Source organism: Oryx dammah, unplaced genomic scaffold, assembly GCF_014754425.2.
Source record: "Oryx dammah isolate SB20612 unplaced genomic scaffold, SCBI_Odam_1.1 HiC_scaffold_1, whole genome shotgun sequence".
In the NCBI taxonomy this organism is placed as follows: Eukaryota; Metazoa; Chordata; class Mammalia; order Artiodactyla; family Bovidae; genus Oryx; species Oryx dammah.
Genome location: NW_024070185.1, coordinates 92,110,411 through 92,124,700, shown reverse-complemented (window position 1 = coordinate 92,124,700; position 14,290 = coordinate 92,110,411).

The following is a 14,290-nucleotide window of genomic DNA, read 5'->3' as shown; positions in this document are numbered from 1 at the left end:
CATAGGGAGAGAAGGAGACAAGAGATGGCTCACATCCTAAATCTACCTGTCGCTTCCTAGGTCTAGTATAACCTTTAATAAGTGAGCTCTGTGGATTTCACATTATTTACAATGTATTTTCCTTCCAGGGTTGATATGATATTTCAATGGGAAAATAGTTATGTACCTTGTAAAAAAAACCCCTGAAATTCTGTTTATTACTTACAAAATGTTGACTAACTGGTAGTTGTTGATATTGTCACATTTTTAGACTGACTTCTTTAAGTCAGGAGTTACACCTTGTCTACCTCCATGTCCCTGATAACAAACCTGAGCCCAGCTTAGAGTAGTGAATCAATAAGGAGTTAATAAAAGTGATAACACTGACTTTTTGGAAGCTGAAGCTATGCATCAGCAGCTTTTTCTAATCAACTGTTGAAGTCATCAAGAAAACTGCAAGAAATATGTAATTGAATAATTGAAGATGGATATTTATATTTTAATTATTAATAAGATATATTTAGTCAAACTGACTCTTTTTTGTTTGCCACTGTCAGTAAACATAGTAATTCTCATTATAAACTAGTTTAAAAAGTTAATTTCTAATTAATACTTACATACTAATATAAACTGTGTTTTTATGATAAGACAATTATAATAGCTGCTAACAACTTTGGAAAGAAAACAAAGGCATTTGTTAGTGGTAAGAACTAATGAGAAATCTGATGGGCTAAACTAGAAAAATTGACAAGCACAATTCCTCTCCCCGAAGAACAATTTGTTACTGATGATGAAATTGAGAAATAACCAGAATGAAAGTTGTGAAATTCATAGTGAAAGCCCTTGGGGTAAAATTGATTTTTTATAACACAGTTGAAAGGCACACAAAAGGAAATTGCTTGTGCCAGATGGGATAGGAAAGGCATTGTGAATAAAAATTAGCATATCTTTTCTGCTTACAAATATTTGAATTAAGATGATACCAGTGTGTCTAGTTAATGGGATAACAGTATTGGTGGTTGCACAACTTTCAAAGATTTCCTCATTCTTAAATGGACTTTGTCAACACAACCATGCACTTTAAGCAATATATTAAGCCTGACGCTTACCATCATAACACTTTTACTTTCTTTGAATTATTGTTGCAGGCTAAACAGGAAGAACACAATGGCTAAGGGGTTGGATTTAGAGTCAGAAGGACCACCACGTAGCTCTGGTCCTACCACTGAGTGGAAGGAGGCCACACAAGTCCTAGACTCTTACGAACAGTTTCTTCATTAGCAGAATGAAGATAGGAATACCTGTCCTTCAATAAAGTAAGTTCCATGAAGATCAAATGAGAAAGAGAATGAATGTAAATATTTATTGAAAACTATAAAGCATATGCATGTAAACTTTGATTCTGTAGCTTCTTTTTCTGGAAATGGTCTGAAAATGATCTCCAGTGCTGTCCTGTATCTTATCTGAACTGTAGGTTTGCAGCTGCTAGGTTTCTTCTTATAATCTCATGTATCTTTATGCATAACATTTCATGTCTATTCATTGAGGAGGGGAGGCATCTGATGGTGATCACTCTGTTCTATGCACCTATAATTATTATTTAGTATTTATCATTCATCACCATTTATCTTCAAATTCATATGTCTTTTCCACTTGGGTGTAACATAAACTCTTGAATGTTAACACTGCTAATAACAGCTAACATTTATTATTTACTGTATGACAGTCACTGTGCTAAGCATTTTAAATAGATTACCAAATTTAACAAAAAATTGATAATGAATCTTATTTTTCAGTGGGGTCACATTATGCATCTGTTATGTAATGTGAATTAACAGCTCATGCTCAGTAGCTCCCACACTTAAAAATATGAGTTTAAATAGCTATAGAAATTAACATCTATATAGTATAAACGTTTGTCCTGTCATTTCATCCTATGAGCTTATGCTCCAGAGCAAGAGTCAGCTGAGGTCATTTCCCATATAACTTTCATTGAGTGGGTATCTAGCTACAGAAAGGATGATTATAATATCTAAAGACATATCTTTTGGTACAATATGGACTGTGAATATAGGCCATATACTTTATCTGATACTGAACTAAGGAAAGTTTCAATGCTAGAGAGAAAAACTGGTTTTATTAGACTTCTTATGAGAGGATGTCTTAGTCTCCAATGAGGAACATTCCAAGATATTTCAACTCTATGTAGTTTCTGCTGTACATGCTGTGTTATCAATGAAGTGAGAAGTAAGAGCATCTGTTGAAAGGGAGAAGGAGAAATCTTGAGCAAAGAGGGAAGGAAGCATGGGAAAGAGAAGTATGGTAGAGTGGGAGAGTAAATGAATTAGGGAAATGTAGGTTTGTCCAGCAATGGTAAAAATCCCCAAGGGCTTTTTATTTTGAATTTAAGGTATAACAATTAACATGATTGTGCCTTTTTTTCTCATTACATGTAGCTGCTCAAGAACAGAGGAAGAAGAAGTAAATTTTGATTAACAGGAGTAGGGGTTTTACATTGTAAGTTCTTCAGAGGGAAAGAAGGAGAAAAAAATGCAGATACTTGAAAGAGGATTACTTTATGCTGGGTCATGGCATCTAAACTGAGTAAGAAAAAAGTGAGGACATGGGTTGGGAGAGTGAATAATGAAAAAATGATAGTCAATATGTTGAAAGACTTGGGGTAGTCAAATAGTGTTGGAGTGGGAGTACAGAAGGAATATGCTAAGAAGACATGATATATTTGTCCTAGACTAGGATGCTAGAAAATAAAAATTTCAGTGCTGATGATATAATTGATAATAGCAACTTTGAGAGTATGATGATGGGAATGTCTGGTTGAGTTGTGGTAGATAAGAAAAGCCTACGTTTATGACTATTACTTTATTACTCTAATCTTTTCCCTCCAGAGATAAACTGGTGAGTCATAAAATTAAAAAGAAAAAAAGAAAACTTTCTCACCAACTGTCTATTTGAAATCTGGAGCAAAGATTTTGAATTTTGGATCAAAAGATCTTGTTTACTTGCAGTGAACTGCAAGTAAACAATTTTTCTAGACCAACACTGTCCACTAATGGGGTTTGGTGCCTCTTTGCCCACTGGCGTTAAAAAACAGGTAAAAACCAAAGTATGCAGTCTGACTGTCTTTGTTACCCCTAGCCAACACCAAAGACTGATACTGAATCAGTTTGTACATCTGGTCCTCTGCCCACACAGGCAGAACCTGTGGATATGGAGAGCTGCCTGTACTACATCATTTTATATAAGGGACCTGAACATCTGAGAATTTTAGTATTCATTGAAAGTCCTGGAATTAATACCCCTCAGATATGAAGGGACCACTGTAGAGTTGTGAAAGTGAAAGTGAGTTACTCAGTGGTGTCTGACTCTTTGCAACCCCATGGACTATACAGTCCATGGAATTCTCCAGGCCAGAATACTGGAGTGGGTAGCTGTCCCTTTCGCCAGGGGATTTTCCCAACTCAGGGATCAAATCCAGGTCTCCCGCATTTCAGGTAGATTCTTTACAAGCTGAGCCATGAGGGAAGCCCAAGAATACTGGAGTGGGTAGCCTATCCTTTTTCCAGTGGATCTTCCTGTCCCAGGAATTGAACTGGGGTCTCTGGCATTGCAGACAGATTCTTTACCAGTTGAGCTACCATGGAAGCTATGACCATACCAATAGTCAAACTGATGAAATAAATGCAAATAATCTGAAAAATAACTATTTCAAGGCTCCCCCATGCCTACGGGCTTAACTAGCCAAGCTAGTAACTGTGGGAGCACTCTGGACCTCCTCAAGATACAAGGAGAGGTTAAAATTCAGCCCAGAGAGTTTCTAGGACCCAATTCCAACATCTCAGTTGAGGGCTGTCCACTCTAATTGACAGGATCCATGCTCTATCTGGTATTTTTAACATCAACTCAGCCAACATTTAAAATGAAGACCCTCATCTTCTCTTCCTCCTTATTCCACCCACTCTATACAGCTCTGTGCTTCTTTTCCACCAATTCATTTCCTTCTTGTTTTACTTACTGCTGAATCCTTTCTGTCGTACCTTCAATTTTACTGAGAACTTTGAGAGCACCAGGCAGGAATTTCCTCTGCTATCTCCAACAGATGTATGACATTGAGTATTACATTCAACGACTTTCCTTGAATTTCACAGTCTTCCTACTCAAAACAAATATCTCTATATGTAATTTGGATTGTATCCATTCCAAATTCTTTAAGGATCTTGTTAATTCAATGGTTTTCTTTCTTCTAGTTAGTTCTTCCCCCCAGCTCACCACAATCTCTGCTGCAAATACATACACTCTGTTCTAGCATATTAAAACAAAAGACCCCTGCATTTGCCACACAGTCCTCAACAGCTTACTTCTCACCTTGCCTTTACAGTCAAACTTTTTGAAAAGTAATCTCTTTTCACAGAAGAACTGGCTTTCTCACTGCCAATTCCATATCAACCCACTGAAATCTACCTGCTGTATCTGTCACTCAATTGTAACTGCTTTAAAAGTGGTTACCAATAATTTCCTAATTGTCAAATTCAACCTCTTTATTTTCCATTCTGATGTTATTTGAATTTATATTAGCACCTAACACTGTTAACTACTTCCTCTTTCACACACTCTGTCCTCCCTTAGTTTGGGTGTCAGTAGTCTCATCAGCTTTTCTTCACATATTTGAGCCAATTCTTCTCAGTCTCTTCTAGTTCTGTTCAAACCATAACTCTTGGTAGTTTTCAGTTCTGTTCTCATCTTTCTGATCTTCTCAAACTACATACTGATCCTGTATGACACTCTAAAGTTTCCATTGAATGAATACCTTCCATGTGTTGATGATGTTCAAATTTTATTTTCACTCTTCTTGCTCTACTTTGTATCAATCCTTTTGCTTATATGGTTTATTTATTTTTTTCTATTTTATTTTATGTTTTAAATGGAAAGAGACACATGTACCCCAATGTTCATCTCAGCACCGTTTATAATAGCCAGGACATGGAAGACACCTAGATGTCCAGACGAATGGATAAGAAGCTGTGGTACATATATATACACAACGGAGTATTACTCAGCCATTAAAAGGAATACATTTGAATCAGTTCTAATGAGGTGGATGAAACTGGAGCCTATTATATAGAGTGAAATAAGCCAGAAAGAAAAACACCAATACAGTATACCAATGCATATATATGGACTTTAAAAAGATGGTAATGATAACCCTGTATGTGAGACAGCAAAAGAGACAAAAAAAAAAAAGAGAGAGAGAAAAAAAAAGTTCAGTTGCCACAAGGATATCTACCATTGCATTTTCACTACTACCTTGTTTCATACACACACACACACACACATGCACACACACACACATATATATATAATATATATATATAAACTGAATGGTTTATCCACTCCTATAAATTTATGTCTTACAGTTATTTTTTATTTTCAAATAAATGGAACCATCTCTTTCCAACCTCTAAAACAAGAATTATAGGACTTATACTTTATTTCTACAACATACTCACCTCCTTCCACCTCATGGATTCACTCAAATCACTCAATTCGCAAGAATTGTAACTTCTATATTCTGATGTCTCATAGCTATATTATCTAGAATACTCATAGCTTATTTCCTATAAGTCATTACTACCCTAATCTATCCCATTCTAGCATCTACATTATTTCCAAGATGACTTACTAATGAGAAAATTATGCCATGGCTTCCAATGGGTTTCAAGATTATGAGAACATAAGGGTCTTCATGATCTGTTCATTGCCTACCTCTCTATCACTGTCACCTAATTCCCACTCCAAGCTGCACTGCCATCCACCCATTAGTTGCCTCAGACATATGTGAGGTTTCCACAATTAATTCATGATTTATTCTGCTTCTGTTTGGCCTTTCTCATGAAACTGCATCTAAAAACTTCAGTCTTTAATGGATGCCTAGCAGGACTAATTCCCTGCACATTGCTTTTGGAAACTAATCATTTCTTATCATCTTCTATTTTAAAAAGTGACATGTTTTTCTAGTCTCTTAAAATTGATTATGAGGACCCTGAGATAGGGACTGCATATTATGCTTAATTTTATATTTTCTGTAGCACTTAATTGGTTTTAAATACATAGGAGATACAAAAAGTATTTGTTAGAAAATAAATATATAAATAATTGAATAAATGAAAAAAATTTATTAGAAATAAACCTTTACTTTTATTATTTGTTAGTGATTATCTGTTTCTTTTGGATGACTGAGTTTAAAATTTTGAATTCTGGCTCAGTGGGAGAGCATTTTAAAAGTCTGATGAGATTGCATGATTTTTCCGATCATGTATGGACCCGAGATAAAGTCCTTTAAAACATGGGAAGAGCTACAGATTTGGAAGTCCATATTCACTTTAAAAGTTTGGTGCTTTTTTGATGTTATTTCATCAATAATGGAGAGTATCACTTCATTCATTTATTCATAAGCTATCATTGAATCCTTATACTAAACTAGACTGTGAGAGGTGCTAGAGGTTACAATGGTGAGCAAAAGAAACACAGTTCATGCTCCACTGAAATGTACAACCTTGAGGAGAAAACAAATTTAATATCTAACTAATCATATAAATGAATGAAAACTGTAAATGTTATAAGCACTATGAAGGAGAGGAACATGGTATCATAAACACTCATATTAGAGAGATTCGATTTAGTCAGGGTGGTTGCAGAGGAAGTGGGGCTTGAACAGAGATACATTTAGCTGCTCTGAACCTCTTGTTCATCTCTAGTGTAGAAATAGAGAACTATTGTGGAGTCTGAATACAATTATACCTATGAAAGGGCTTTGGAACTACATATTATTATTTCCACTGGATTTAAATCTACTCTGTATGTCGTGTTTCTTTCTCTTCCATAAGAGAGTAGGACTTTGTGCTAAGTAATTAAGTCATTAAGCCTCAAAAAGTCTTTGTTCATTGAACAAAATTCTTTATAAATTTGTATTTTGAAGAAACATATACTGCCTGTGACATTTAAGTCTTTAGTTTTTGACCTATATGTCAAGTTTTCCTGAGATGGATCTCAGATCATTACTGAATAGATTTTAATCAGGTTAATCAGCAAAAATAACTAGCCAGTGAATGGATTTAATAAACTGTCATATACGGTTCCATCTTAGATCATACCTGTTTCTGGAAAAACAGGTGGTTATGTCAAGCCTCTGTGTCACTACCACCACCACGACAGGCTTCTTGGGTATCTTGCTCTGTGTCCATGCAGAATCTCTTCATACTCTCTCCAATATGGTGGCATGACTAGTTGGACTTTCATGTGGCAGCTTGGGGCTACAAACGTTCATGTCATGGAGAAAGAGAGCGCCAGGTAGAAACCATGTCAACTTTTAGATCTAGCCTTGGAAGTCATTCTACTTGTTAGAATGTGATTATGTATTTTAATACTGGTAAATACTACATACAGTAAATATATTTTGTGTGTATTTTTCTCTTTGACATATTATTTTAGAGTCATTCTCTATAAAAGGAATAGCCTTAGCTCCTTAATTCTAAATAGGGGCTTATGGATTTAAAATGACATTTTCTCCTTAGTTATTTATTTGTCATGCAGTGCCTTACAAAGGAATAACAATTTAATTACATTTAATCATTAACCTTTATTGAAAGAATACATGAAACTTGGATGCCTTAACTAACCATATCACTAGAGTCTGACTGTAAATTGGAATTGTGGAAGGAAGAAAATATGAAGGATATGAGCATAGCAAATTAACTAAATAATGTAAAACCTCAAAATAAATTTTAAAATTTTAAGTAATTTCTTTCCACACTTGAAGAAAAATTTCAAAATTTCATGGGGAAGTATAGAAACAGAACAATTGACTCTTCACAAGAACTGGAAAATATTACTTTGTTTATAGCTTCAAAAAAACCGTCTAATTTTTGTGATCCCAGACAAATGAATAAAGGATGGGTTATGGGGAAAATGAGTATTAATTGTCTATAGAAATATCATTCTCTTCTTTTTCCTTAGTAACAGAAACTCCAATTTGAAGCTTGAAATAACATTCACATTTCTGGGACTTCTTTACATCTACATCTAGGTTTGGCCATTTGACTAAGTAAAGTGTACAACTTCAGGGAAACTGACTAATGAAAGAAAGTACGTTTTTCCTTATCCCATACTTCCAAAGAGTGGTTGGAATATGGACTTGGTTGAAGAGCATGTGAGCATCCATCTTGGACTATATGGCACCATATTACGGTGGGTAGGGCAATATGACCAAATGCGCCCGAGTCACTGATGGCTGTGGCTAGAGCTGTCCTGCCTGCTTAGGTTTATATGTGAGAGAGAAATGAATATCTATTTTGTATCAGTTCAGTTCAGTTGCTCAGTCGTGCCCGACTCTTTGCGACCCAATGAATCGCAGCACTCCAGGCCTCCTTGTCCATCACCAACTCCCGGAGTTCACTCAGACTCACGTCCATCGAGTCAGTGATGCCATCCAGCCATCTCATCCTCTGATGTCCCCTTCTCCTCCTGCCCCCAATCCCTTGCAGCATCAGAGTCTTTTCCAATGAGTCAACTCTTCGCATGAGGTGGCCAAAGTACTGGAGTTTCAGCTTTAGCATCATTCCTTCCAAAGAAATCCCAGGGCTGATCTCCTTTAGAATGGACTGGTTGGATCTCCTTGCATCCAAGGGACTCTCAAGAGTCTTCTTCAACACCACAGTTCAAAAGCATCAATTCTTTGGTGCTCAGCTTTCTTCACAGTCCAACTCTCACATCCATCCATGACAACAGGAAAAGCCATAGCCTTGACTAGACGGACCTTAGTTGGCAAAGTAATGTCTCTCCTTTTCAATATGCTATCTAGGTTGGTCATAACTTTTCTTCCAAGGAGTCACTGTTATTTTGGCATTTTCTGTTATCTTCAGTAAAACCTAATCCTAAGGATAACTATATTCTTTCGTGTTTTTAAATACATGGTTCTTTCCTCTCTCTCTTTCCTGCTTCTCAGCTGAATCTCTCCTCTGCCTTGACCTTCATCCTCCTATTTAACTCATCTCTCTTTTTCTTTTGCCTCTGTTTCCCCTCATTCCATTAAAGGTCAGTAAAGTAATGTGTTTATTTGGTTGAATCATCCCATAACAGTGAGAGTTAAAAGATACAGGTTATATATTTCCTGTTCTTATTCTTATAAGCCAGAAAATATAATATTTTGTACTTCTTTTCCTACAAACAAATATAAAAATACCTCATTACATGAAATTTTTTTCTTGGCCATGATATTCTATTGAAGGTTTTTATCTTCCAATAAGTCAGTGTTTCACGATTGACCAGTGTTTCTGCATCCTCAATAAGGTCACACAAAGCTTATATTTCAAAAGTTGCAACAAATTGATGTTTTCTTAAGTTTATGATTTAAAACTCCCTGCCTCAAGGGTCTGTTCTGAAGTGGGAAACTCTTAAATATGAGTCATGGCTTGGGAGTAAAATGTCTGTTAAAAACAAACATAAAACTCTTCACAGCCGAGAGTTGCCTTTTCATTTTTAGAAATTCATTCTAGTTTCCATAATGTTATAAAGATTTAGCCTCTGATCTCTGGTCATATCTCACAGGTTTTCAGTAAAAAGTAGTTGGCAGAAAATACACTCCTTATGATTTCAGCAACATTAAATTGTCATTTTAAAGTATTCAAAATGCAATAAACAGAATGTAATAAACCAGATTACTTAACATCCATCCCTGCTGAACACTTAGCCATTATCCTAGAACTAGCCCAGATTCCTGTTTTGCATCTTTATTAAAAGATGACTCCAACTACACAGTCAGGTCATGCACTAAACCCTAATGCACTGGGACATTTTTATAGAATAGGAATTTATGCTGATTCTCAATTCTCAAAAAATGTTCTTTTTTGTTTCCTCAATAATTAATTTGGTATAAAGTCTCATTTAACAATTTTTTGAAGGCATAAATGAAACTCTTCTGTTATATTTAGAAAAGATTGAAAGCATGGTGTACCTCATTCTTCCAAGCTTATTTCTAAATGCTTACGGATTTTAGTTTGTAACTGAGAAGTCTGTTTAATTCTATAAAACAACTCCAGATTCTGCCTACTAAGGATATAGAAGGTGGATAGGTAGATAGCACTTCATAACTCAACTCTTAAACCTAGGTATTTATAACATTTTATACTAATTATTCCAATTTTTGTGTGTTACAGTACAGATCAGCCTTAATTATTGTACCTGTTAAATGGAGGTTTAAAAAAAATGTATGCCATTCTGAAAGATAAGGTACAACACATTATAACACAGTGTAAGCTCTTTGAAGGCTTATCCCAATCTTCAGTGTCCACTTGATGCCTGGGATATTGGGACATGTCAGATGTGTGCATGCTCAGTCATTCAGTCATATCCAACTCTTTACAACACTATGGACTGTAGCCCACCAGCCTCCTCTGTCCATGGAATTTCCCAGGCAAGAATATTGGAGCAGGTTGCTATTGCCTTCTCCAGGGGTCTTTCTGACCCAGGGATTTAACCCACATCTCCTGCATTGCAGACAAATTCTTTACCACGGAGCCCCTGAGTAAGCCCAACATGTCAAATACCCTACCCCAAATATTTGCTATAGGAAAAGCGTGCTCCTGCTGCTGCTAAGTCGCTTCAGTCGTGTCTGACTCTGCGCGAGCCCGTAGAGGACAGCCCACCAGGCTCCCCCGTCCCTGGGATTCTCCAGGCAAGAACACTGGAGTGGGTTGCCATTTCCTTCTCCAATGCATGAAAGTGAAAAGTGAAAGTGAAGCCACTGAGTCATGTCCACCTCTTAGCGACCCCATGGACTGCAGCCTACGAGGCTCCTCCGTCCATGGGATTTTCCAGGCAAGAGTACTGGAGTGGGGTGCCATTGCCTTCTCCGTAGGAAAAGCATAGGTGACAATATTCTGTAAATACTGAAAACTTCATATGGAACTGTTATCTTTGGATTTCCTTCCTATTATTGTGACACCTTTGTCCTGCTGTTTTTTTTTTTTTTCTGACTCCATGATCTTTGTTCATTTTGTCCAAAGACAATGATAGTAATAATGGGAAAATTATAATTATGGATTTGGGGTAATTTCTTGGCTCAAATGAGTAGGAAATGGAACGCAAAAATACAAACGCAAAAACCACAACAAAATTAAAACTAAAACCCTCCATGAGATAAGATTTTACAAGATTAAACTCCAGTTATCAAGCAAATCCACCACTGACTCAATTAACAGGTGAGTGTTGAGGAATTATAACCCACTCAATCACAATCTCAGGACCTGATGGGGCATGCATTTCTTTATATTTTCTTCCCCTTAGCTTGCTTCTTGGAGTAAAAGGATAAAAGGAGGAGAAGACAGGACTCTGTTCTAAATTTTCTTTTTCTATACTCTCTCGTTAGGTGACAGCATTCACTACTAAGAGCTTAGAAACCATGTACATGCTATTGACTCTACAATGAATGTCTTTCTTTCATATATGAACCTCAGGATTGCTTATCCAATGAACTACTTGGCATCTCTGCTTAGACATACCAGTATTAGTATACCACCAATAGAACCAGTCACCACTTTTCCTACCCTATTCCCACAATGTCTTCCATCTTCCCATCAAATTAAATAACACAATCCATTCAGGTATTCTTACTAAAAACCAGAGAATCACTTTTAGACATTCTATTATATTCATTCTGTCCCCTGATATATATGTCAGTTCTATCTTCAAAGGACATTCAGAATCTAAACCCCTCTCTCCACCTTTGTAGGTACCATCTTAGTCCTCGCCATCATGCTCTCTCAGTTGGAGGGCTGCAACTGACTCCTAAATGTTTCTTCTCTTGCCCACCTTCCTTGTCTCAATACACAGTTTACTGTATACATGGAAGCCAAAGTACTATTTTTAAAACCCAAATCAGATTATGTCACTGCCTTGTTTAAATCCTCCCTGTGTCTGAGTCTTTAACTTAATCTTATATTACTTTTATTCTTGCACCTTATATTTCTGTCACCCTGATTTTGTCTATTATTCAAGTGCATTAAATGTTCTTCCACCTTGAGAGCTTTATCCTCTGCCTGGAATGTTCTGCAAAGACAGTTCCACTACCAATCCTCTTCCTTTCTCTCATGACACCCTTTGTGCTTTCCCTAAAGGAGTTATGAAATTTCAGTGCTGAGACTTCTGTTAGTTTTTTTATAATTTTATTCTAGAGTATTTTTCCATAAAATCTATTCTGTTACCTAATGTTTCCTTCCATAGTTATGTTTTATGAATACTCCAACCAAATACTCTTGGGTATTCACTCTTCCTAAGAAAACATATCTCTTTTTCTGGTTCCATGCAACTAGAATTTTTGAAAGAGAAACAAAATCTCACATAATTGAAGTCAAAATAGTTGCCTGTGAGACAAGCATTATGATCTTATTTGCACAAGTCTATTCATCCATCTTCAATATCCTTTAATAGAGGATTTAAGGTAGACTACAATAATGGTTTAATATTATTTAACTTGTAATAACTTAATATTATTATGATTCAATAATAATAATATTAAAAAGCAGAGACATTACCTTGCCAACAAAGGTCTGTATAGTCAAACCTATGGTTTTTCAAGTAGTCATGTATGGATGTGAGAGTTGGACCATAAAGAAGGCTGAGCACTGAAGGACTGATGCTTTTGAATTGTAGTGTTGGAGAAGACTCTTGAGAATCCCTTGGACATCAAGGAGATCAAACCATTCAATCCTAAAGGAAATACTGAATATTTTATGGAAGGACTGATGCTGAAGCTCTAATAATTTGGCCATTTGATGAGAAGAGCTGATTCACTAGAAAAGACCCTGATGTTGGGAAAGAGTGAAGGCAGGAGGATGAAGGGGTGACAGAAGATGAGATGGCTGGATGGCCTCATGATTCGATGAACATGAGTTTGAGCAAGTTCTGGGAGATGGTGAAGGACAGGGATGCCTGGCACACTGCAGTCTATGGGGCTGCACAGAGTCAGACACAACAGTGACTGAACAACAACAAAAATAACTAGTTCAATAAAATCACAATAAAATAGGGAAAAAATTAGAGGAGTGAGAAACAAAAGATAGATATGGCTACAATGAGGGCCCAACTATTTCATATATTTGTATTCAGGTTGGGCTCTGAGTTTTCTGTCAGAGACGATGCAAGCAGAGCCTAGATGTGTTACACTTCTCTTAATATCAGAGAGAAAAAAACAAACATCTGTGGTTCCTTAGAATGATTAAACCTTTTTCCTGAACTAATTTCATGGTGCTCTTTCTTGGAATGACCCTTTTGCTTAGAGAGAAACATAAAACAACAAACAACAAAAGCTATAACCATAAAACAATAATAACAACAACAATAACAGCAGTAAAACTAAAGCAGTGACACTGATTCTGTGGAAGGCTAAGGTAATAAGTTTAAAATACATAAGCTGCTGAAAATGGTTCATTTGTCCAGGTCACATACAAAGACACATTCAATGATTGCATCCTGTGGTAGTAATCTTTTGACCAACTGTTGGCGATTCGTGCTGTGTGCAGTGGGAGCGCTTATATATGATAAATGCTGAGCCAAGATTTCAAAGCACTCAGGCTGCTCCTGGATGGTACGTATTGCCCTTTTGAAGGCTGCTATCTAATAATCTAGTATTTCATTGCGCTTAGTCTGGTTCAGTGTTGATTAAGTTCTCAGCCCTTCAGAGTTCACCACTCTTTTCTGTCAGTTGAAGATGATTGCCTCCATTTCTGTGCTTTTTCCTGGGAAGTGTATCCCTTTCAAAATGTTGCCTGAACCAATTTCTTAGCATCTGAAGGCAGAGCAAAGCTATGCTATAATGAAAAAAAGGATCATCTACAACACAATTTCTTTGACTCAACAAGAACCTGTGGATTTATAGGTTTTAGATGGAGAAAACCAGCACATAAACTTTTCCATAGAAATATACCTGAAGCCCTGAAGAAAATTCAGTAGCTGTTATCATCCATAATCAGAATTACATAAATCTCTTACTCAACTTCTTACCTTCTACAATGAAAGAGGAAAAGGACAAAACAACTATGTTGTTTTTATTCTAGTTGTAGGATCATTGGATTTAAAATTGGTAAACTCAGATTTTATATAGCTTTGGGTTTTCACATAAATATATTTGCTTTTTACTATGAACCTGCATTTTCACAAAAATAACAGGAAGGATTGAACTAGGTTGGTGTTTTCAGCTTTATTACAGCCAACATCTCCTTTTATAACAAATATTTCTAAT